This window comes from Musca domestica, unplaced genomic scaffold (assembly GCF_030504385.1).
Source record: "Musca domestica strain aabys unplaced genomic scaffold, Musca_domestica.polishedcontigs.V.1.1 1, whole genome shotgun sequence".
Classification (NCBI taxonomy): domain Eukaryota; kingdom Metazoa; phylum Arthropoda; class Insecta; order Diptera; family Muscidae; genus Musca; species Musca domestica.
Window position 1 is genome coordinate 36,210,310 of NW_026712114.1, and position 26,789 is coordinate 36,237,098.

At 36.5% G+C, this 26,789-nt stretch overlaps 2 protein-coding genes across 13 annotated transcripts in view; one reads left to right on the top strand and one right to left on the bottom strand.

Annotated features, from left to right (window-relative positions):
* LOC101894270 (tropomodulin) overlaps positions 1–26,789 on the bottom strand; it is a 359,112-nt gene that overhangs the window by 139,904 nt on the left and 192,419 nt on the right. The window lies entirely within an intron of this gene.
* The window catches only part of LOC101893987 (uncharacterized), a 61,664-nt gene that overhangs the window by 32,645 nt on the left and 2,230 nt on the right, over positions 1–26,789 (top strand). The window lies entirely within an intron of this gene.

Here is a 26,789-nt window from a genome sequence, read left to right on the forward strand (position 1 = left end):
AAAAAAACTGCAAAATTGTCGGCAGGTCGTAATTATCGCCCGATCCTCACGCACATTTGAATGGGGGTTACCGCACATTGCAAAAGCCAAGCAGTTTCGGATGGCCATCCAAAAATATTCAATGTGTGAAATAGTTTGCCAACTTTTGTAGACAAAATACGAAAATGTCCATTCCAGTGACTTTTTGGAGAATTCACAAATACAGGAAAGACGCAATTCTGACTATTTCGTTGAAGAATATAGTCAAATGTCTGTATCTCATATAGATGCGTTTGAGTCAAAAGTTAATCTTTTGCCACTTCTGAGAGATTACAGGTCTTTGGGAAATATTGGTTCCGGATCTAGGAAGACCATTTAAGTGCAACATCTACCAATAAATTGGAAATGAGCAAATTAGTTTAAGTTGCTATTATTCCAAAATTAGAGAACGAAACCTGATGGTTTTCTTTTATTATTTGTCACAATATCTTGTGGAACTCTTTCGAGTATCTCGCCTATATAAACGGTATCGTTTATTATAGTGTTGTAGGGTATTCAACGGTCGGCCCCGCTCGACTGTAGCCTTTGCTTACTTGTTTCTATTAAATATGGAAGAATTGTAAGCATATATGTGTACGTGTGAATGATGTATGTGGGATTCTATGGTGTTCACAGAATCTCAAACATTTAGAAGCAACATTTTTGCAAAAAAAAAAAAAAATGTTCATGTTTGCCCCTTAAATTGCATTAAATATTAAAAAGAAGGAAGCGTAATGTATTTCGTGTTTATTTTGATATTTAATGTGAACAATTATTTCTTATTATTTCTGTGAATTATTATAGTAAATTGCAAGGGTATGATATTTTAAATGGTTGCTTAAACGGTTTTATTGTTGATGTGAAAAATAAAAAATAGGAAAAAATAAAGGGTTTTGAATGAGCACGGAACTTCGACATTTAAAAATATGAAATATATGCGACCAAAAGTTAAATTTCCAAAAAAAAAAAAAAAAATGGATTTTGTATGAAAATATTCAAATTTGTAAACATTTTCCATGTAGGAGACAATAACAGTGAGTATATATGAAAAAAAACAAATCAGTTCTTCCAAATTTGACCAAAATATTAAGTGACTAAAATGTTGATGAAATTCGAGACCAAAATTGCTGAGAGAAGGTTGTGGTTTTGCAAATGCGTACTATAATTGTTCCAAAACTAAAAAATGGTACTAATTTTGTAGATTTGTTTTGGATATGGGTACTAAATGTTGCTAATTTTTGTGAAGGGATGGAGCTGCAATTCTTAAATTTGATATTCAAGTCACTGTTGGTTTCTAGGGTTTATATGTATGTATGTATGTATGTATATGTAGAGTCGTTGAAACAGTTTTGAATAGAAAAGTTGAATGTGGGTCTATTGTGCAATTGTTTTACTAAAATCCTTCTCTGTCGGGCGGGGCCCACTATATGATACCCTACACCACTATGCATATTAATTAGAGCTTCCGTAACAAAATAATTTATTTGAAGTAGATCAGATCACCTATAGTCGTTTTCGATAAAATTTGAAGTATTTCTGAGCTGTATAAGATATCTTGTACCAAAGATCATTGTTGTCGAATGCAAATTACGATTGTGAGGGACTTAAGCAACAAATCGGATGAAACATATATATGGGAGATATAGCTATATCTGAACCGATTTTATGTACTTGCTTCTAGACTGAATTCGGTCGGATGTACCAAAATTTAGGACTCTACGACAGATATTGGCCATTTGGTGCACAATTAACCCGAAATCGGTTGATGATATATTTGGGACCTATATTCAAATCTGAACCAATCTTCATAAAATTTGGCAGAGGGTTTTTTCTGGGCTTTATCGGATAACTGGTATCAAATATCATGTGAGGGACTTAAACACCAAATCAGATAAACAAATATATATGGGAGCTATATCTATATCTGAACCAATATTCAACAAATGTAGTGTACTTGCTTCTGACCAAATTCGGTCCTCAACCGAAATCAAGCGCTGGCTATAGTGATGGTGTGGGCCGCAATAACAGCCGATGGTCGTTCTCCGCTCGTATTAATCGACCGTGGCATCAGAATAAATGCCGAATATTATTGCGAAAATATTCTGGAGGTTGTATTAAAGCATTGGGCACGCAAACATTTAGCCACAGACCTTGGACATTCCAACAGGACTCAACACCATCGCATTCAGCACGCGCCACCCAAGAATGGTTACAAAATGAGGTTCCTCGCTTCATTTCCAGCGCACAATGGCCATCAAAATCTCCGGATACCAATCCGTTGGACTATTTCGTCTGGAGTATTTTGGAAAGCAAGGCTGGCACTAAAAAATACCAAAGTGTCGATTACCTCAAGCAAGCGCTTCGCCGGGAATGGGCCAAAATACTGCAGAGCAACATTCGGACAGTGTGTGACGGTTTCGTTGGCCGTTTAAAGGCCATAATTCGTGCCAGAGGTGACCAATTCGAACAAATCTAAACTTATTCTAAAATTAAGAAAAAAAATAAAAATTATGACGTTTGATTTTGTTGCAGTTCTTTTATCTCACCCTGTTTATGGGAGCTATAGCTATATCTGAGCCGATCTCGATCAAATTTAGCATACTTATTTTCAGGCCTAATTTGGTAGTATGTACAAAATTCCATACTGTTTGAGCGTTTGGTGCACAATAAAAGGCAAATCGAACGAAGATGTATGTGGAAGCTTTATCTAAATTTTTACCGATTATCTCCAATTTCAATAGAGTTCATCCTTGGGTCAAACAAAGGACATGTGCAAAATTTTATCAAGATCGTGCAATAAATGCGACCTGTACTTTGTCTACAAGAATAAATGGACAGACGGACATGCATAAATCGACTTAGAATGTGAATGTGGAGATCATCAAAAGGAACTATGGGTCTATCTCTTTGGCAAGTAAACACGATCATTTTGTTTGTTTACAAACTGCTGGACAACGAATGTTTTCTCATCGGAAAAAACCAAATTCGGCAGTTCACCACTTTCGGCCAAGCGAAATAACTCTTTAGGTCTTTTGAGTGTATTTTCTTTCTGTTGTGGTGTAAGTTCTTGCACTTTTTGGAATTTCAATGGCTTTAGCCCGAGCTCTTTTTTCAATATTTACCGAATGGAATATTGCAATATGTTCAGCTCACGAGCCATTTTTCGGCCACTGCGACGCGGGTTTCGATCAAGTCTCTTCTTTACTTTTCGAACCATTTCTGCTGATGTTGCTGTTTTCTTCCGTCCACTTCCTTGACGTCGGCCTACGCTACCAGTATCACGGTAACGAGAGATGGTACGTTACACAAAAAATTTATTCACATTTAAATGCTGGAGTGCTCTAACAATAGCCACTTGCGGTTTTCCAGCCAATATTTAAAGAAATCACACTTTCACGCTTGAATTCCATCATAAATAACTTTTTTTCTCGAAAATTCTCACCAAAATGATTTTGAACGTTTTTAAACAATATAACGCGCTATCACTGGAATAATTTTAACAGCTGTCAGACAAGTAGCTTAGAAATGACAACAGTCAGTTTTTAGTTGCAGTTTCTTAATTTCACCCTGTATATATCAGTCGATTTTAACTATAAAAGAAAATTAATATTCAATATTATGGAAAAATTCTCTTTCAAATAATAATCATAATTCGTGGATTACTGTGTGCCACAATTCTGTAATAAGAACATAGCCCTAATTATGGCCTTATCCATTATTATAGTTTTTGTTCTGGATTACTAAAAATCACATACATAAAAGTATATGTTTTCCGTTTTTATTTAAAAAAAAACAACACAACATTACTCTCAAGTCCTCTGCAGTAACACTCAACATATAAAAAAAAACAACCAGTTGTTAAAAAACAAACTTCAAACACATGTATGAGCATGGTACATCAGTTCATCCCCCCGCCTCACTACCCCCCCTCACTACCCCCCCCTCACTACCCCCCCCTCACAAATAATATGTGTGTTGAGTATTTAAGTGCAGTCATACAAATTCATATCATCGACGATAGTGGAAACAAAAAAACAAAAAAATTCTGCCGGCTGTAATAACTCTGAGAAATAGGATACGAATGCATTTTCACATGGCAACAGATGGGCACACACACACACGAACATTGCATGTGTGCAAATGCGATTGTGTGCATGTGCATTTATAAGCAGAATGCATGCATTAGTACTTAGTTGTGCGTGTTTAATGCATTTTGAAGAGAGTAGGACTTCAGTGGAACTGGTACAAATTGAAAACATGAAAATATGCCATAAAACTATACCGCCAGCCATTCACACGCACATACCCACACAAACACACAGACACATACATACATTATGACCGAACCCAAATGCCGCAATATGGATTTACCAACATTAACATTACCACCATTATAACAGCAAAATGCAAAAAACAAAAACAACAACGATACTCCACACACAAATTTGTTCTTAGCAACACCTAAATACATACATATGCACATATTTATTTTCAGTAGAGTATGGAGTTGAAGTGCAAAAATATTTCATGAATTTTATGAAGTTTTTGATTTATGACAAACACCACAATTTGTATGCATGGACATGTTGGGTGGGAGAGTATGTATGGGAATGGTACATATACTTCTAGCTGATATATTAATAAAATGGCTTAGGCTTATTGTATCTACCTCTATTGATTATAAGGAAGAAGCCATACTGCTATTGTAATTGATAACTCTGTGTGACACCAAAAAATAACGACAATGACAACCAAGTAGATTATGAAAGTAGTGAATTTAGGTCCATAGATTCTTTTTGGGATAACAAAACTTTATGACTATATAACTTTGAAAAACGTTAATTTCAAATTGTAATCACTCTACAGGTCGCAATTATCAACAAAAATTGGAGATATAGCTAAATATACAAAATAACCTAAATTTTCATATATTTTTTATACTCTCAGACATATGGCTAGAGAGGGTATACAAGGTGAGATGAAAAAACTGCAACCAACTTCCGACTGCTGTCACTTCTAAGCCACACGTCCGACAGCTGTTAAAATTATTCCAGTGACAGCTCATTATATTGTTTACAAGGGTACAACGGAATTTTTGGTGAGAATTTTCCGGAAAAAAAGTTATTTGTGATGGAATTCAAGCGCGATAGTATGATTTCATTATATTTGGCTTGAAAATCACAAGTGGCTATCGTTAGAACACTCCAGCATTTAAATGTGAATAAATCTGTAATGTCTCGTACCATCGCTCGTTACCGTGATACTGGTAGCGTAGCCCGACGTCAAGGAAGTGGAAGAAAGAAAACAGCAACATCTGCAGAATTGGTTCGAAAAAAAAAATGGTTCAAAAAAGAGACTTGATCGAAACCCAGGTCGCAGTGGTCGAAAAATGGCTCGTGAGCTGAACATATCGCAATATTCCATTTGGCAAATATTGAAAAATGAGTTCGGGGTAAAGTAATTGGAATTCCAAAAAGTACAAGAACTTACTGCCACAAAGAAAGAAAATAGGCTCAAAAGAGCTAAAGAATTGCTTCGCTTGGCCGAAAGTGGTAAACTGCCGAATTTGGTTTCCTGCGATGTGAAAACACTTGTTGTCCAGCAGTTTGTAAACAAACAAAATGATCGTATTTCCTTGCCAAAGAGGTCAGCTGAAATTGTGCATCTTCCGTTGGAAACCAGAACTCAAACGCCGGCCATGGTGATAGTGTGGGCCGCCATAACAGCTGATGGTCGCTCTCCGCTCGTATTAATTGACCGTGACATCCGAATAAATGCCGAATATTATCGCAAAAATATTCTGGAGGGTGTAGTAAAATCTTGGGCACGTAAACATTTTGGCCGCAGACTTTGGACATTCCAAAAGGACTCAGTACGCGCCACCTAAGAACGGTTATAAAATGAGGTTCGTGGGTTCATTTCCTGTGCACAAGGGCCAGCAAAATCTCCGGATACCAATCCGTTGGACTATTGTGTCTGGAGTATTTTGGAAAGCAAGGTTGGCACTTAAAAATACCAAAGTGTCGATCACCTCAAGCAAGCGCTTCGCCGAAAATGAGTCAAAATACCGCAGAGCAACATTCAGGCAGCGACGGTGACTAATTCGAACAAATCTAAACTTATTCTAAAATTTAATGCTATTTCCAATTTTTTTTGCTTTATTTCAATAAAATTAAAAAAATTAAAAATTATGGCGTTTGACTTTGTTGCAGTTTTGTATCTCACCCTTTATATCATTTGATACTGCCAAAACGCGCCTCATCAAAATAACGGTTTTAAATCCTAGGTCTCTGTGGACCAAATCCGTTTCAGGATATTCGGAGTCGATCTAGCAATGTCCGTCCATCCGTCTCTCTGCCTGGTGCGCACGACAACTTTCGAAGGAAGTATCCGATTTGATCCATACTTGGTACATAGTTATATTATTTTCAAACTTAGATCGAGTTCAAAGTTTTGAAAAACCAAAACGACCATAAAATCCGATTCTCTTCATATTACACACATTACAATATTTTTATTAACACAAGGTCTGGTGTGAAAATGAGATATATCGGTCCATTTATTGTAGTACCTCCTCCACAAAGGGACAAAATTTTGAGTATCCAAAAGCTCATAAAACGCGAAATTAACATCCATTTCCATTAACACTTGGTACATCTTTATATTTCCATCAACACAAGATCTGTTATAAACATGGTAAAGATAGGAATATTTCTTCTGGTACATCCCCCTTATAGGGTTCAAGATTTTTGAAAAACAAAACGCTTAAAGAAAGCGGAATAAGCATCCAACTCTCTTCAACCTCCAAACACCTAAATATTTTTGCTAATGCAAGATCATATATATCTGCTAACCCCTTCTGGTACCTCATCCACAAAGGGTCACAATTTTCAATACTTATATCTGTCATAACTTGTGAAAAAAAGTCGGCGATTCTTTACAACTTGCTATATCTAAATATTTCTCTTAACAACAAATTTGATATGAATATGTAACTAATCGCAATTTGTGATTTCGCATAAAAATGGATATACAGGGTGAGATAAAAAACTGCAACAAAGTCAAACGCCAACATTTTTAATTTTTTTAATTTCACGAATGACAGCAAAATATGTCGAAAATATCATCAATTTTTAGAACTAGTTTAGATTTGTTCGAATTGGTCGCCTTTGGCACGAATTATGTCCATCAAACGGCCAAGGAAACCGTCACACGCTGCTCGAATGTTGACCGGCGGTATTTGGCCCATACCTGGCGAAGCGCTTGCTTGAGGTAATCGACATTTTGTTATTTTTTAGTGCCAATCTTGCTTTCCAAAATACTCCAGACACAATAGTCCAACGGATTGGTATCCGGAGATTTTGGTGGCCATTTTGCGCTGGAAATGAAGCGAGGAAACTCATTTTGTAACCATTCTTGGGTGGCGCGTGCTGAGTGCGATGGTGCTGAGTCCTGTTGGAATGTTCAAGGTCTGCGACCAAAATGTTTGCGTGCACAAGGCTTTAATACACCCTCTGGAAGATTTTTGCAATAAGATTCGACATTTATTCTGATGCAACGGTCGATTAATGCGAGCGGAGAGCGACCATCGGCTGTTATGGCGGCCCACACGATCACCATGGCCAGCGCTTGAGTTCTGGTGGCCACCCGAATGTGCACATTTTCAGCTGACCTCTTTGGCAAGTACACACAACGAATTTTTTCTCGTCGGAGAAAACCAAATTCGGCAGTTCACCACTTTCGGCCAAGCGAACCAACTCTTTAGGCCTTTTCAGTCTATATTCTTTCTGTTGCGACGTAGGTTCTTGCACTTATAGGAATTTTAATGGCTCATTTTTCAATATTTGCCGAATGGAATATTTGCGATATGTTCGATCAAGTACATCTTTACTTTTTGAACCATTTCTGCTGATGTTGCTGTGGCTGTCATCCGTCCACTTCCTTGATGTCGGGCTACCAGTTACCCGGAAACGAGCGATGGTACGAGACACAAAGATTTATTCACATTTAAATGTTGGAGTGCTCTAACGATAGCCACTTGTGGTTTTGCAGTCAAATATAAAGAAATCACACTATTACGCTTGAACCATCATGAATAACTTTATTTCTGGAAAATTCTTATCAAAATGCTTTTCTACGCTTGTAAACATTATAATGAGCTGTAACTAGAATAATCTTTACAGCTGTCGGACTAGTGACTTAGAAATGACAGCAGTCTGAAAAAAATGAAGGTTTTTCAACTCACCCTGTTCATATGTTGGCAAAACTGACTGATACTATTTTACTTGTTTAAAATATCTTTAGCACGACGGTGGGAGTAATTATAGGACAATTTTCCGGTCAAAAACCAAAAACGTTTTTATGCATTACATGAAATGTTTTTCAAGCAAACATAGTTTGCTGGAAAATATAGGCTTCAAGTCCAAAAGGAATGATCAAATAATTAATACTTTATTTTTAACCGCTAACAATCGAAAATTAGAAAACGAAACTTGAAGATTTACAATTTTTGAGGACAATACTGTGAATACAACAGATACTTTTACTTGACCTTTTACTCTTCTCCTGCATTTACACCAATCATAGCTATTTCGACTATTTCCGTTGTGGTCATATGCATAATTTCCTATCATAATTATTATGTGAAGGATTTGTGGTAAATAAACTAATTTACATTTAATTAGATACATCGGTATGTTTATGTATGTATGCATGTATGATTGGTATTGGTGTATTTGCATATTTATGGAAATGAAGTCGGCAACAAAAATAGTTGAATTTCATGTCAACCATGTTTAGATTAATTATATTTCTACTATGCAAAATGTGCTTAATTAAAAGGCATAACATCAATTACAATGGCGTCTACCAATGGCATTAGCATCATCATTCTCGCCATAGCCATAGCCATAAATATGGCCAAACACACAAAATTGGTTAAATCAAAACCTAAATATATTGGTCACAAACAGGCTTCATAATTAATGACATGTGAATCGATACACACACACATACACAAAATCCGGAAACACGTAGAAATGTGTAGTTACTGATGATAGGTTTATTGAATTCGAATAATTCAAATGATTCGGTTAGAAATATGCATTTTTGAAATAGGAAATTAATGGGAAATGGAATTATTTTCATTCCTGGTCGGTGGTGATGAACAATGTGAGTAATGGTTTACATTTAATTAGAAGGATAGACTACATTGCCTTAAATTAGAAATAGTAATTATTAAATAAATAGAAATCTATGAATTGATCTTAAGGTTAAAATAATATAAATTATTTATTTACATACTATGCGAATAATGCAATTTTTTTTCAATAATTACAGGAAAAGACCACCATTTGGAACAAATTTGGTAATTTTCAAAAAAAAAAAAATACCGGCTGTAGCCGTTATACAGGGTTGCCCATATTCGACGGACTTATTTTTTTTTTTAATCAAAGAAAAAAATAAAAATTTGGCGGTTGGCAATGTTAATCATTTAATTTGTTCCAAGTAGATTTGTTTACATCAATTTTTGAATATGATGTCTCTCAAATGGCCGCCTCTGGCGTTGATGACGTATTGTGCCCTTTTTGCTGCATTTTCCATCGTTTTTGCCAACATTTCGGCCGGAATAGCGGCTATTTCTTCACGAATGTTGTTCTTGAGCTCTTCTACGGTCCTTGGCTTGTTAACGTAAACCTTTGACTTCAAATATCCCCACAAGAAAAAGTCAGGCGGCGTCAAATCGGGCGAACGCGGTGGCCAGTCCAAATCACCACTTTTCGACATCAAACGGCCCGGAAACAAATTCTTCAGAAAATCGATTGTTATGCGACTTGTGTGCGGTGGAGCGCCGTCTTGTTGAAACCAGAACTGCCTCATACGCTTTCGACGAATAATTGGCATCACAAAATTAGTCATCATGTCGCGATAACGCTCCTGATTGATGGTAACAGCATGGCCATTTTCATTTTGGAAGAAAAACGGCCCAATGACCGTTTTCGCACTAACGCCGCACCAAACTGTGACTTTTTCGTCATGAAAAGGCACTTCTTGAATCTCCTGAGGATTTTCAGTGGCGTAAAAATGGCAATTTTGCTTATTTACGGTCCCATTCAATGTGAAATGGGCTTCATCGTACATGATAATTTTGTTCCAAAATTGCTCGTCAATCGACGAGGCTTGTCCGCAGGCAACATTCTTTGCGTCAATTGAATTTTGTACGGGAACAAATGCAAATCAATGCGAATAATCCGTTGTAAAGTGGACCGAGCCATGACCAACTGCTGAGAACGGCGTTTTTGGGATGTTCTTGGGGACCTCCTACACTGGCTCGTACGGCAGCGATATTCTCGGTCGATCGCCTTGGTCGACTTTTATATGGCCTCTTCGGATTAGAAAGAGCCTTACCAGTCGAATTGACTTCTTCTGTTGAATGTAAATTTCAACAATTTCAGAGCGCTCGCGTGGCGTGTATTGGTTCATGGTAAAAATCTGCTTGGACTGACGCTTCAAACGCGGTATGTCATTAAGCGATGTGACATCTCTGTCAAAAGTTATGGCGTTGCCAGATGGGTCCGTCGAATATGGGCAACACTGTATAAAGGTCTATACGACTGTATAAAGGTCTATGGACCTGAATAGACAACTTCTGTCATTATAATATTGAAATGCGATATTTGAAAAATCCGGATATAGGAAGGTGCCGTTATATCAGGGTTATACGAAGACCTGAACCTGCATAGACAATTTTCTGTCACAGGTTATAAGAAACTTCAAATTGATATTTTTTAATTGAATGTTGTACCTAAAATCGTCAAAATACCGAATGTAGGGAGGTACTGACCTACTGTGACCTATACGAAGACCTGGACCTGTATAGAACATTTTCTTTCATAGACTGCAGTTCCCATTACGAACTCTAAATAAGAAATTTTAAACCACTCCGGTGAATAATGTAGCTAAAATCAGCTTTATATTGGGGCTATACGAAGACGAGGAACTGTACAAACAAATTTCTGTCAAAGGCTATAGTATCTATTACGAACTTCAAACACCAAATTTGAAGTGATTCCGGTGAATAATACCTCTAAAATAAGCAAAATACCAAATATTGGGAGGTACCTTTATATGGCTATACGAAGACGTGGACCTGCACAGACAATTTTCTGTCTTAGGCTGCACTACCCGTTATAAACTTCAAATACCAAATTTGGAACATTTTCGTTGAATAATGTCGCTAAAATCATCAAAATACTGAATATCGGGAAGTACCGTTATATGGGGGCTATACGAAGACGTAGTCCTGCACAGACAATTTTCTGTCGTAGCCTGTAGTATCCATTACGAACTTCTAATACCAAATTGGAAAAAATTTCGGTGAATAATGTCGCTAAAATCATCAAAATACCGTATAAAAGAAGGTACTGTTATATGGGGGCTATACGAAGACGTGGACCTGCACAGACAATTTTCTGTCTTAGGCTGTACTATCCATTTCAAACTTCAAATGCCACATTTGAAACGATTCCGGTGAATATTGTAGCTAAATTCATTAAAATACCGAATACCGGGAGGTACCGTTATATGAGGGCTATACGAAGACGTGGACCTGCACAGGCAATCACCTGTGATAGGCTGTAGCATCCATTACGAACTTTAAATACCATATTTGAAACAATTCCGGTAAATAATATCGCTATCATAAATATACCGAATATAGGGAGGTACTATTATATGGGGGCTATACCAAAACGTGGACCTACATGGCCCATTTTCAGTATCAAAAGTCCTGCAGACATAATATACATTTGAGTAAAATTTTATTAACCTACTTCATTTCGTTAGAAAGCTAGAGTGGTTTCCACAGACGGACGGACATCGCTAAATAGACATACAATTTTATGCTGATCAAGAATATATATACTTAAAAACGGAATGACCCTCCATACTATGGTGGAGGCTATAAAAAAGAAGGAGTTTTGAATGTTTACATCGCAAAGTAACCAAAAATAGAGGGGAAAAATTTCCATTTCTTCCAAATTTTTTGAAATTCTCTTCACTTAAGAATATGCCAATTCTTAACTAGAAAACTTCTTAAAAACACATGGCAAAATTTAATGTTTTCTGCATTCAGCTTCATTTGCAATCCGGGGTTTTTCTTCCATACTTACAGTAAAAATATCTTTCAAATTTCAATTTTACTTACCTGAAAAGATATAAAAATGGAAATTTGTTTAATTGACGTTTACAATTTGCAGTTTTCTATATTTTAAATTATCTCTCTCTCTCTCTCTCTCTCTCTCTCTCTCTCTGTCTTAAATTAGTTCATTTCCCCTCCAACAAGTTCTTTCTAATTTGCATGCCACATACACATACTCACGCAGAAGAGCATCAAATGCTAAACATAAGAGCGAACAATTAAAAGACCTCATTATCATCGAAACTATGAATGTAATTAAATTTTATTTTGTCAAAACCGCCAAAAGGCTGACTGGCTGGTTGGTTGGTGTGTGCGTGAAACTGGAGACTCTTCACAAGTCTGCTTCGCGTTATAATAAGAAACTACTTGTGGCTGATAGGGATTCCAAATAGGGATAACAGTTTTGATAAAAAATTTTTTTGGAGGGAATTAAAAAAACTCACGTTGAATGAAATTTTTGGAGTTTTTTCATATTTTTTCAATATCACGAATTTGAATTTGAAAAAAAGAACAAGTTAAATGTGAAAAAATTGAACTTAGTATTTTTGGAATAATTTTTAGACTAAGAAATATTTACATTTAGAGGCTAAGCCTATAAATATAAATCAGGTCTGAAAAAGCAGGAAAAAAATTTAAAAATGGCCAAATCTTAGAAGCAAAAATCCAAGTGTCCAAGTTTTTTATTTTTTTTTAATTTGGGTTACTGTATTTAAAGCATTGTACCTTAATTTGGTTATATGCAAGGGTGAAACAAGTGAAAAATTATTAATTGCCTTGTCGACATATATTTATCCCAGCCTGTAAGAATTAATATACGTTTGTATATACTATGTATAATTGAAGGTTTGTTTTATTTACAAGGACTATTAATATTAGTATAAAATTCACAATTATTTCGTAGGAAATTGCCAAACAAAAAAAAAGTTTTATAAAAATCCACAATTTATTGGAATTCTTTAATGGCATCAGTTTCCAGATTCTTTGAAAGAAGGATGTCCAAACCAGTTCTTGAAGAAGAAAAAAGGCAATTGTTGTTTGTATACCTTGTTGTGGTTGAAGATCCAAGAATTTTAAGCTTAAAGTCCTTACAATTTTGTACTCTCCACCATAGTATGGAGAGTGTATTAAGTTTGTCATTCCGTTTGTAATACCTCGAAGTATACATTTTTGACCCAACAAAGTATATATATTCTTGATCAGCATAAAATTCTATGTCGATTTATCAATATCCGTCCGTCTATCCGTCTGTGGAAACCACTATAGCTTCCGAATGAAATGAAGTAAGTTGATAAAATTAAATTTTAGCGGCATTATTCACCGGAATTATTTCAAATTTGGCATTTGAAGTTCGTAATAGATATTACAGACTATGACAGAAAATTTTCGATGCAGGTCCACGTCCTCGTATAGCACCCATGTAACGATACCTCCCGATATTCGAAATATTGATGAATTTATGGACATTATTCACCGATTTTTTCCGTATTTTAAGATTTTTAAGATTTTAACGAATTTTAAACACAATTTATGTTTTTGAAAATTGCCAACTTCGTTCAAAGTTCGGCCCGTCTGACCTCACAGCTTTTTTACTTACTTCTTATAAAATATAGGATACTTTGCCAAAATAGCATTCAAAAATTACCTCAAAATCCAAAATTTTTATCAGGAAGTCTTTACTAACTCAATTTTTACTTTCTGAAAAAAAAAACTCTACATATTTTAAATAACATTAAATTTGCTATTCATTGAAAGCATGAAGTTTTGAGCATGAAGACCTACGATAGTCCTTATAAATCGAAAGTCCTTAGTAAAAAACTCTCAATTTTTTTAAATTGTTTCCAGTGGTATGTATTTGTACCCTCATTTCGGGAAGGATTTTTTTTGGGGACGGACCCGGATTCCCGGTTATTTGATCCAAAAGACAGCGTTCAAGACCCGGGTTAGATCAGGATCTACTAAACCGATATTGGTAATATAGGCATCATATCAAAGCTAAAATATATCAACAAAAAGTCGCATAATGTGGTTATTTGAAACGATTCGGGAGTTCGGGAGTCTAAATTATCGATTTTTTGTATTTTATTTTTACAAAATCCTCCAAAAGTCGAAAAAGCCTCCATTTTTTTAGTCCACAAAATTAATACTAAATTATAGCTGACACTATATCCCTTCCAAAATGCTACATCAATAGGTGTTTTGATTGGTTTTCAATTGATACATATACTGTCCATTTTTTGGGTCAAATATCTAGGCATCCGGGTCACCCTCTCCGAGAGTTTTACTAAACTAGAGTTAATTCCAATTATCTTATAAAAACTAGAACTATTTGCAAAAACTCATTGAAAAATGTACTCAAAAATTCTTGAAGGAATGTACCATTTATGGTCCGGACGTCCTTCAAAATATTCTAGTTTGGGTTAAGGCGCTCTTGAAAATATTTTTAAAAATTTCTAAGACTTTTTTCTTTTAAACATTTTTCATTATATTCCAGGAATTTTAATCAAAAAATCCTTCAAAGTATGGTTAGTAACTCAACGATTTTTATCAGACTATCCTTTTCTTCTCTCTTCCACCATTGAAAATATTTGAAAAATTTCATGGTTCTTGGCTAGGGAAAGAATGTCAAGTATTTTTAAGACCAGAAAAATTACTTGCCCTACAGTTAACCAATCTGCTATCCTCAAAATCCCTACAATATTCCGGTTTCGAAATATTATGAAAAACCCACGAAATCCTTCAAAATATTCTTCAAATGCCATATTATAGACCATCTTAGAAATCAAGGATTTTTGGTCAAAATGTCCATCAACAATGGTTCTTAGAGATTCTGTGATTTTTGATTAATAATTATTTTAAAGTATTGTCAAAACATTCTACGATTTTTGTCAGAAGGTTTTCCAAAATATTCTAAAAAATCGACGATTTTTTTTTCGGACGTCCTTTTAAAAATCTTCTTTAAAACCTCAAAATTTCCCCGAAACCTTTTTTAATCTATGATTTGAACCGTGATTGTTTGACAAATTTTTTGAATCTGCTCGATGCACATACTCAATGGATGTTGGCACCGAAACCTTCAAAATGGCCAAAATTAGTAAGGCCTTGTATATTTTATGTAAAATATAGCACCTTTATTTAATATTTTTTGAGAAGAGTGAATCTAAAATTATAGCCGATTTGGTAGGATATTGGAGCAGAAACCTCTGAAATACCGATAAGTAGGAGTGACTGTAAGATGGGGGTTCGAAAAATTTTCAGGTGTTACAAACCGTATTACAAATTTAATTTGCCGTATATTTTATGACTTATTTTATAATTTGTTACTTTTGATTTAGCAGCGAAACCCTCCTCAATCTCCTTACCCTGGATCCCACAAGTTTCCTATAGCCATCCCTAATTTTTAAGTATGTGATTAAATTGTCTCAAAATTCATAAGGAAGGCGGGGTAAACGTATGAGAAACATGTAATTAATTTATTACCACAATTCACAGGCAGCAACACAGCGATAACGTAGCGAAGAAGATATAAAAATGTAAAGGATAAAATAAAATCCCAACAACTGGCAGGTCTCTAAAGACTTTGGGTTGTTGCTCTTACTTCGCTAACGAAGTTCAGAAAACGGAACGGAAGGAAACAGTAAATCCCAGGAAATATACTGATAATTTGTCTAAATATTTCCTGAAATCTGAAAGCAGGAGAAAAAAACTTCCTATTTTCCTTACAAAACCCTATCCGCCAGGGGAATGAATAGAACACTGCAGCATGTCAAATAAAACGAGGCGATGTTCAGCTTAAAAATCTGTTACTAAACTAGAACGTAAGTGACGTGGAAAACGACACTCTTAACAAACTTATACGTATGCACGCACACACACACATACGCTAACACACCTACCATTCAAGCAAAAAAATTCATCTTGAAAATATTTGCAGCGTTAATAGTGACAATGATGTAGAAACTTTTTATTTTTGTTCCCCCGCACCCCTAGTCTTATTAATGCACTCACTCGTTGCTCATATGCGGCCAGCAGTTTGCAACGAAGGAATTTCAACAACAGCACAACCTGAGACACAACTAGGTTGGGATCCCCGCCTGCATTGCTTTCAAGACAAACTTCGCACATAAATAAAATCCCATAAGAGCCCAGAGTAGTTCAAATACCAACTAACGAACTGCAAAGCAAAACTCTCTGAATCTTTGGCTGTTGTCTCCTAATGATAATCTTCGAATGCCCAGATGTCATAGATGCAAGAATGAAATCGTTAGGAGATAGTAAGTAAGTGTACGTGGGAAATGGAGTGTAAAATGCTAAGCCATAATCAAGGCGTACACCATTTCTTTGTAATTTCTTGGGGGTTTACGATAAGGAATGCAAAATTTGTACATCCTTCATCATGAGATTCAACTGAAATGTTGAAAACAAAGCAAAAAATTTAAAAAGTTATTCAATTCTTAAAAAAACATATAAAATATATTGTACATGATCAAAATACATCTGAACAGAAAAAATATAAAGCATGGACTTATTTTTGATCATTTTGGCAGGTATGTTCTCTACCCACTATATATGTATATGGAAAGACAGTCGGACGGATAGACGGGGGGACATGCATAAATCGATTCAGAATGTGATTCTATGAAGATCATCAAAAGGTACTATGGGTCTCTCTCGTTTTCTATTGCCTGTTACAAAGAAATGCACAAAGATATAATACCCTGCACCATAGTGTGGTGTCGAGTATGAAAATAGAAATTTAAAGCGACTTAGAATGTGATTTTATGCTGATTACCAAAAGTAGGTTTATCTCGTTTCCTTTTGTCTATTACAAACAAGTGTATATACCATTACCACAGGATGTCGTAGGGTGTAAAAAATTAATTATTCGTCTTTAATATTCCCTGAATCTGACGTATATCTGCAGTGCATATTAAGTTTTGTCCAGACTCCAACTGGGGTAAAATGTAAGTGTAACAACTGTACTAAATGGTACTAAATTCGGTACAATTTAAGTTTGAGTTTGGAATGACGTTTAGCAAACGTACGAAAAGTACTAAATGGTACTAAATTTGTTACTGCGTGAGCGGATGCTGCTTTAAATCTGAAGGATCGCTGTTAGATTTGGAGGTTATTTTGAAAATACTACTAAATTTGGTATTTGGGTAAGAGATTGCTCCCTTTTCAGCCATATGCCGAACTGTGTTCAAACAATTATACCCTCAGCCATATGGCTACAGAGGCTGTATACAGGGTTGCCCATATTCGAAGGACCTTTGGGCCCTTTGAGCCCATTCCAATCGACGAGGCTTGTCCGCAGGCAACATTCTTTGCGTCAATTGAATTTTGTACGGGAACAAATGCAAATTAATGCGAATAATCCGTTGTAAAGTGGACCGAACCATGCCCAACTGCTGAGAACGGCGTTTTTGGGATGTTCTTGGGGACATCTCAACACGGGCTCGTACGGCAGCGATATTCTCGGCCGATCGCCTTAGTCGACTTGTATATGGCATCTTCGGATTAGAAAGAGCCTTACCAGTCGAAAATTTTTCGTATAAACGCTTAATGGTGTTCTTAGAAGGTGCACTTCTCACATTTTTTTAATGTTTTAAAAGCACTTTGATTTTTCACAATTGACTTCTTCTGTTGAATGTAAATTTCAACTATTTCAGAGCGCTCGCGTGGCTTGTATTGGTTCATGGTAAAAATCTGCTTGGACTGACGCTTCAAACGCGGTATGTCATTAAGCGTTGTGACATCTCTGTCAAAAGTTATGGCGTTGCCAGATTGGTCCGTCGAATATGGGCAACCCTGTATTATTTGCCAAAACGTGTCTCATCGAAATAACGGGTCTCTTTGGACCAAATCCTTTTCAGGATATTTGGAGTCGGTCTAGGGTTGTCCGTCCGTCCGTCTCTCTGGTTAGCTGGTGCGGACGATAACTCACGAAAGGAGTTTCTGATTGGATCCAAACTTAGATCAAGTTCGGAAATGGACAATATCGGCCCACTCCTTATGGTACTCCCCACACAAAAGGTCAACATTTTCAAAGAAAATTTTGTCGTATAGAACAAGAAAGGATCATTCAATTTTGTCCAAACTTTGGAAATCCCAATAGTCGTATCTGTGCTAGGTCAAGTGCGAAAATGGACAATATCTGTCCACTTCATCAAGTAGCTCCCACAAAACTGGTCAAAATGTTGAATAATTATATCTTTCAAGAAAGGCGAAATAAGCAATCGATTCTCTTCATATCTCTCAATATTTTTATTAACAAAATATCTGATGCAAAGATGAGATATATTGGGCCATTCTTTCCGGTACCTCCAAAACAAGGGATCAAAATTTGCATTAATTATATGTAAAATATAAATAAATATAAAAAAATTAACATCTGATTCCTCGTTAACTTGGCATATTTTTATCAGCGCAAGATCTGGTGTAAAGACAGTAAATATCAGCCCACCCCTTGTGACACCTCCCCCACCAAGGTATAAGATTTATATCTCTCACAACTTGGAAATCAAGTCAACGATTCTTTTCAAACTTGGTATGTCTCAGTAACTTTGTTAATCGAATGTGATCTCTACCCTTCCACAAAAGTTCAAAATTTCGATTGCACAAATAAAATTGGAAATAATTGTTCGATTTTCTTTAAATGCTGCGCATACCAATATTTTTATCAGTACTAGATGGAGTGGAATACGGTCCGCTACATATAGTAACTTGACTTGATCGAAACCCGCGTCGCAGTGGCCGAAAAATGGCTCGTGAGCTGAACATATCGCAATGTTCCATTCGGCAAATACTGAAAAATGAGTTCGGGGTAAAGCCATTGTAATTCCAAAAAGTGCAAGAGCTTACACCGCAACAGAAAGAAAATAGGCTCAAAAGAGCTGAAGAGTTGCTTCGCTTGGCCGAAAGTGATGAACTGTCGAATTTGGTTTTCTCCGATGAGAAAACATCGTTGTCCAGTTACTCGCTTCATTTCCAGCGCACAATGGCCATCAAAATTTCCGTTTACCAATCCGTTGGACTATTGTATCTGGAGTATCTTGGAATGCAAGGTTGGAACAAAAAATACCAAAGTGTCGATCACCACCACAAGCAAGCGTTTCGCCGACGGTTTCATTGGCCGTTTGAAGGCCATAATTCGTGTCAAAGGTGACCAATTCAGACAAATTTAAACTTATTCTGAAAATTGATGCAATTTCTGACATTTTTTGCTTTCATTCAATAAAGTTAAAAAAAAAAAATTAAAAATTATGGACCTGTATAGCTGTACATTCCATATGCATGACGGGTTAAGATTTAAATGCACCTCCCACATATGTTTCCCTTTAATTTGATGTAAATAATACATCAGGGACGCTAAATTTGACAAAGTCGGCACCTCCTGACTTTTGTCTTTCCTTACTGGTTGTAATTAAATTTCTGGAAGCATAGCAATTTTTTTTGGCCCAAGGATATAGTTTTCATCTTACATGGAATCTATTTATACCCTACACCACAAGGTGGTCAGGGTATTATGTCTTGTGCATTTGTTTGTAACAGGCAAAAGGAAACAAGATAGACCCATAGTTCCTTTTGATGATCTGCATAGAATCACATTCTGAGTCGATTTATGCATGTCCGTCCGTCCGTCTGTCTATGTATTTTTGTAAACAAAATACAGTTCGCATTTATTGCCCTATCCAGATGAAATTTTGCACAAATCATTTGTTTGGAGATATTGAAATTGAAATTGAAATTGAAATTGGAGATAATCGGTCAGAATTAAGATATAGCTCCCATATATATTTTCGTCCGATTTGCCTTTTATTGTGCACCAAACGTGTAATATCAGTCCGAATAGTATTGAATTTTGCACGTACGATCAGATTAGACCGGGAATTAAGTATGCCAAATTTGATCGAAATCGGTTCAGATATAGCTATAGCTCCCATATATATTGTTCATCCGATTTGTTATTTTTGTCCTCCGCAGCCGTAATATGCACTCTGTAACAACAATATTTGGGGAAATATATCAAATACATCTCAGAAATACATTTGCTTAATTTTATCGAGATCGGTTCAGATTTGGATATAGCTCCCATATATAACTTCGTCCGATTTACCTTTGATTGTACACCAAACTTCTAATATTTGCCCAAATTGGATGAAATTTGGCACTTACGACCGAATTGAGTCTAGAAGCTAGTATGTCAAATTTGGTGAAGATCGGTTCAGATATAGCTATAGCTCCCATATATACTGTTCATCCGATTTGTTATATTTGTTACCCACAGCCGTAATATGCACTCCGTAACAACGATTTTCAGGGAAATATATCAAATACAGCTCAGAAATATCTTTGCCAAATTTTATCGAGATCGGTTCCGATTTGGATATAGCTCCCATATATATCTTTATCTGATTTCAAATTAATTGTGCACCAAATGGGCAATACAAGTGCGAATTTAAAAGTTAAAAATGCTTCGGCATATTTAGTCCTTTGAACTTTAAATTACAATTATAATGATAGCGTGTATGATTAAAGTCTCCCATAAAAACATTTAATTGTTATGCGGAGCTCTACTAAATTAGCAAAGTGGTGTAGGGTATCATAAAGTCGGCCCGCCCGACTTTAAGAATTTCTTTACTGGTTGTACTTATATATTGTACCTATTTTGCTACATATCCGATATTTTGGCTATTAGCATCACAGTAAAGGTCAGAAGTGGCTTTTTAATGTCTTTGTGATATGGCCGGGATTAAAAATATTTGCGGTTTAGTAAACATTTTCGTATTTTTTTAAATAAAATGTATGGTTTATTTTACCGGCTAAATATTGTCCGATGGCCATTCAAATTGGTTAGCTTCTGCCCTGCCATGAACTCTAACTCCATGCAAATTTCCGCGTCGATTTGTTCATAATTGTGGCCAAAATCAAGAAAATGTTCAAGCCATTTCAATATTTTGCAATCATTTCCAAAAACAATAGGGTTCACTTCTGACCCTAACCCTATGTCCATTTTTAATTTCGTGAGGATTTGCGATTACAAATTAACATAGACAGACTGACGGGCGGACATACATAGCTAGATCGACTCCGCTCGGCGAGATAGGATGATCCATATATAGTTTCATATGTCGGAAAACATTATTTCGAGGTGTTAAATAATTTTTGGCCCAATCAAACTTATAAAACCCCCAACACATAGTTTTGTAGGATATAAAAATCCATCATTTTGAAAAAGCCTATCATTGTGAAAAAAATCCTTTTGTTAAACTAGAAACATCTTTGGTGCAGTTGGTGTTTCTGGACTAAGTATTTTTCGTTTGCACTGAATAGGAACGGAAATTTTCTGTTCCCTCTTACTCTTTCCGATTTTCTACGATTGTGTAAAACATTTATATTTTGAAATACATCAAGAACTAAAAGTAGAACAAACAATACATCCTGTAAACGGTGTAGCTTGTAGATGACAAAAAGTGTTCCACTACTTCTCGTCCTGGAAAATAATAAATAGAAGAAAAAACACCTCTCACAAAATATCCCGTTTAACAAAATCCAGTTCACAGTTCACTTCACATCCATATTTGTAACTCTTGAAGTTTGTTTTTGGAATTTTTCCTTTTTAGAGTTTTGTTGTTGTTGTTGTTGCCGTTACGCCTGATGATGAAGCTGCTCGACAAGCTGGTGATTTTGTTGTTTGCCATATTTAGTGTACAAATGCTAACTGCAATGGCCCTCGAGCAAAGCTTTTTACGCTTTTTTCAGCTGCTGCTGCTGCTGCTTCTTCATTTCTGTCCAATTGAACAAAACAAAATGTTGTTCATGCAACAAGAAAAACAAAAACAAAGAACAGCGACAGCAGAATGTAGCAGCACTCATATTCACACTTCACAACATTTTTAAGTAGAAAAGTTGTTTTGCGATTTCAGGGAGTAAAAGCAAAATACAACGATGCGTTCCTCATTGCTTCTACTTTTTTGAGAAGCATGCGAGCTGAATCGGTGTGTGTTTAAGTAAATGCCGCTTGTACTGCTGTCACAAGCATTCCGGTATGAGAGTACACACACACACATCGATAAGCTGTCACCAAATACCCATACACACCAATATACCCAGTATACTTGTGAGACACAAAAAGTACTTTAAGAGGGACACTCAGTCATATAGCATTACCCCCTCCCCTACCGCCAACAAACTCCAGGGAAATTCCCTCCATGGGAGTATTTATGCCAAAAGTTGTTTTTCATTTCCTTGCAAAGTTGTGTGGGTGTGTGTGTGTGTTATTTTTGGAATTGTCGGAAAGTGTGCAAGTGTGTTGTTGGCGGCATGTGAAATAAAACTTTGGGTGTTTCGTACCAGCTTCTTTTGTTTGCCTCAGCTTACAACTTCCTCTATTTTTTATACCCTACACCACTAGGTGGTCAGGGTATTATGTCTTTGTGCATTTGTTTGTAACAGGCAAAAGGAAACGAGATAGACCCATAGTTCCTTTTGATAGAATCACATTCTGAGTCGATTTATGCATGTCCGTCCGTCCGTCCGTCTGTCCGTCCGTCCGTCCGTCCGTCCGTCCGTCTGTCCGTCTGTCCGTCTGTCCATGTATTTTTGTAAACAAAGTACAGTTCGCATTTATTGCCCTATCCAGATGAAATTTTGCACAAATCATTTGTTTGGCCCAAGGACGAACCCTATTGAAATTGGAGATAATCGGTAAAAATTTAGATATAGCTCCCATATATATCTTCGTCCGATTTGCCTTTTATTGTGCACCAAACGTGTAATATCAGCCCGAATAGTATGGAATTTTGCACATACAACCAAATTAGGCCTGAAAATAAGTATGCCAAATTTTATCGAAATCGGTTCAGATATAGCTATAGCTCCCATATATATTGTTCATCCGATTTGTTATTTTTGTCCTCCGCAGCCGTAATATGCACTCTGTAACAACAATATTTGGGGAAATATATCAAATGCAGCTCAGAAATACCTTTGCTAAATTTTATCGAGATCGGTTCAGATTTGGATATAGCTCCCATATATTACTTCGTCCGATTTACCATTTATTGTGCACCAAACGTCTAATATTTGTCCAAATGGGATGGAATTTGGCACATACGACCGAATTTAGTCTAGAAGGTAGTGTGCCAAATTTGGTGAAGATCGGTTCAGATATAGTTATAGCTCCCATATATATTGTTCATCCGATTTGTTGTATTTGTTACCCACAGCCGTAATACGCACTCCGTAACAACGATATTCAGGGAAATATATCAAATACAGCTCAGAAATATCTTTGCCAAATTTTATCAAGATCGGTTCAGATTTGGATATAGTTTCCATATATATTTTTATCCGATTTCAAATTAATTTCGCACCAAATTGGCAATACAAGTCCGAATTTAAAAGATACAAATGCTTCGGCATATTTAGTCCTTTGAATTTTAAATTATAATTATAATCATAGCGTGTATGATTGAATTCTCCCATAAAAACTTTTAATTATTAAGTGGAGCTCAACTAAATTAGCAAAGTGGTGTAGGGTATCATAAAATCGGCCCGCCCGACTTTAGGACTTTCTTTACTGGTTTCTTTTTGCTACCATGCCGTTGCTCCCACTTCCCCGTTAATTTCTGAGTTAAAGTTTGAAGCGCGAAAAAAAGAAAAAACAAACGAAGACAAGAGGATTTAAAAAGCGTTTCACCACGGCGAAAAATGCATTAAAAGTTTAAGCTGTTGGTTTGCCTATGGGGTTGGAAGGGTTTTTTTTTGATGTGAAAAGTGTTGTTTTTCTTTTCTCATTTTGTTGGGGATTATTAAAATATATATTGTACTCGGAATGCAATTCGTTTATTTAATTCAAACTTTGCCAACTGCATTCATTAAATGAGTGTGGGATGGGTGTGTGAGCTCGTGAAGTCGAAAGAAGTGTTTCCGTGTCTTTTCAAGAATTCCTTGCAAAGGAAGCACTTGTGGAACTTTCTTCCTTTCAAAAGAAAAATAATTTGCAATGAAAGCAAAGAGTTGAAGAGTATTAAAATACAAACCGCATATTGATATATTTTTTATGGTAAAGAGTTAAAAATTAGTAAAAGTCTCATTATAAAGAAAATTGATCCATTAAAAGAAATTTGTTAAGAATGGATTTTTAGGACAAGTAAAGCTACATGAAATTTGCAATACTTTTTAATGTATGGCTCACAGAGCATTAAAAAGTCATTGAACTTCTACTAGAGAGAGTAGTCCTTTTAATGAAATGGAATATTCCGAATATCTTTTAAAGGTCCACAGGCAGAAGGTGTATATATGGAATGAAGGTTTTATGAGATCAATAGGCCGAAGACCATTTGGAGGTTTTCTAAAGACAGGTCATCTGTATTTGTTCGTATTTGTCATTTTTGGCATGAACATGGCCTTAAAACGGCCACTGAAACCGTCACATTCTGCCCGAATGTTGCTACACGGTATTTTGGCCCATTCCCGGCGAAGCGCTTGCTTGAGGTGATAGACACTTTGGTATTTTTCAGTGTCAACCTTGCTTTCCAAAATAGTCCAGACATAATAGTTCAACGGATTGGTATCCGGAGATTTTTGTGGCCATTGTGCGCTGGAAATGAAGCAAGGAACCTCATTTTGTAACCATTCTTGGGTTGCGCGTGTTAAGTGCGAAAGTGCTGAGTCCGGTTGGAATGTCCAAGGTCTGCGGCCAAAATGTTTGCGTGCCCAAGGCTTTAATACACCCTCCAAAATATTTTCGCGATAATATCCGGCATTTATTCTGATGCCACGGTCGATTAATACGAGCGGAGAGCGACCATCGGCTGTTATGGCGGCCCACACCATCACCATGGCCGGCGCTTGAGTTCTGGTGGCCAACCGAAGGCGCTGACCTCTTTGTTTGCTTACAAACTGCTTGACAACGAATGTTTTCTCATCGGAGGAAGCCAAATTCGACAGTTCACCACTTTCGGCCAAGCGAAGCAACTGTTTAGCTTTTTAGAGTCTATTATATTTTCGATGCGGTGTTGGTTCTTGCATCTTTTTGGTATTTAAATGGCTTTACCCCGAGCTCATTTTTCAATATTTGTCGAATGGAATATTACGAAATGTTCAGCTCACGAGAAATTTTTCTGCCACTGCGACGCGTTTTTTTGATAAAGTCGCTTCTTTACTTTTCGAACCATTTCTGCTGATGTTGCATTTTTCTTCCGTCCACTTCCTTGACGTCAGGCTACGCTACTAGTATCATGGTAACGAGCGCTGGTACAGGGTTGCCCATATTCGACGGACCTTTGGGCCTTTTGGGCCCATTCCAATCGACGAGGCTTGTCCGCAGGCAACATTCTTTGCGTTAATTGAATTTTGTACGGGAACAAATGCAAATCAATGCGAATAATCCGTTGTAAAGTGGACCGAGCCATACCCAACTGCTGAGATCGGCGTTTTTGGGATGTTCTTGGGGACCTCTCAACACTGGCTCGTACGGCAACGATATTCTCGGCCGATCGCCTTGCTCGACTTTTATATGGCCTCTTCGGATTAGAAAGAGCCTTACCAGACTTAGGAGGCGCACTTCTCACATTTTTTAATGTTTTAAAAGCACGTTGAGTTTTCACAATTGACTTCTTGTAAATTTCAACTATTTCAGAGCGCTCGCGTGGCGTGTATTGGTTCATGGTAAAAATCTGCTTGGACTGACGCTTCAACCGCGGTATGTCATTAAGCGATGTGACATCTCTGTCAAAAGTTATGGCGTTGCCAGATGAGTCCGTCGAATATGGGCAACCCTGCACGAAACACAAAATATTTATTCAAATTTAAATGCTGGAGTGCCCTAACGATAGCCACTTTTGGTTTTCCAGCCAAATATAAAGAAATCACATTATCACACTTGAATTCCGTCACGATTAACCTTTTTTTTCTGTAAAATTCTCACCAAAAATTTTGTACGCTTATAAACAATATAATGAGCTGTCCATGGAATAATTGACGAGTGGATAAAAATTACAGCAGTCTGAAGCTGGTTGCAGTTTTTTTTCATCTTACCCTGTATGGGGGGATATAGGATATTGTGGACTTATATAGACAAATCTATGTCTGGGGGTAAAGTACTCACAAAGAACTCCGATTCCGTTGAAGAACGTGGCTAAAATCATCAAAATACCGAATATGGAAAGGTGCCGTTATATAGGGGCTATACGATATCGTGCACCGATATAGCCTATCTTCGAACTTTACCAGCCTGCAGACAAAATACAGATCTGTGCAAAATTTAAGCTTCCTATCGTTTTGATTGTAGCGTGATTACAACAGACGGATATACGGACGCACCGACAGGGCTAAATCATCTTAGCATTTTACGCTGATTAAGAATATATATACTTTGTTGGGTCTAAACTAAATATATATAACTAAATTCCATGTCGAACAGCAGTTTTTAGATTGTTGGTTCAAAATTCTGTATTGACAATTAAACAGAGATTTGAATGATAGATGATTCATTCCATATATTAGATTTTGATTTCGAAATGGTCTTCTGTAATTGGTCTTCTGTAAGGATATTCTTTATCTCAAT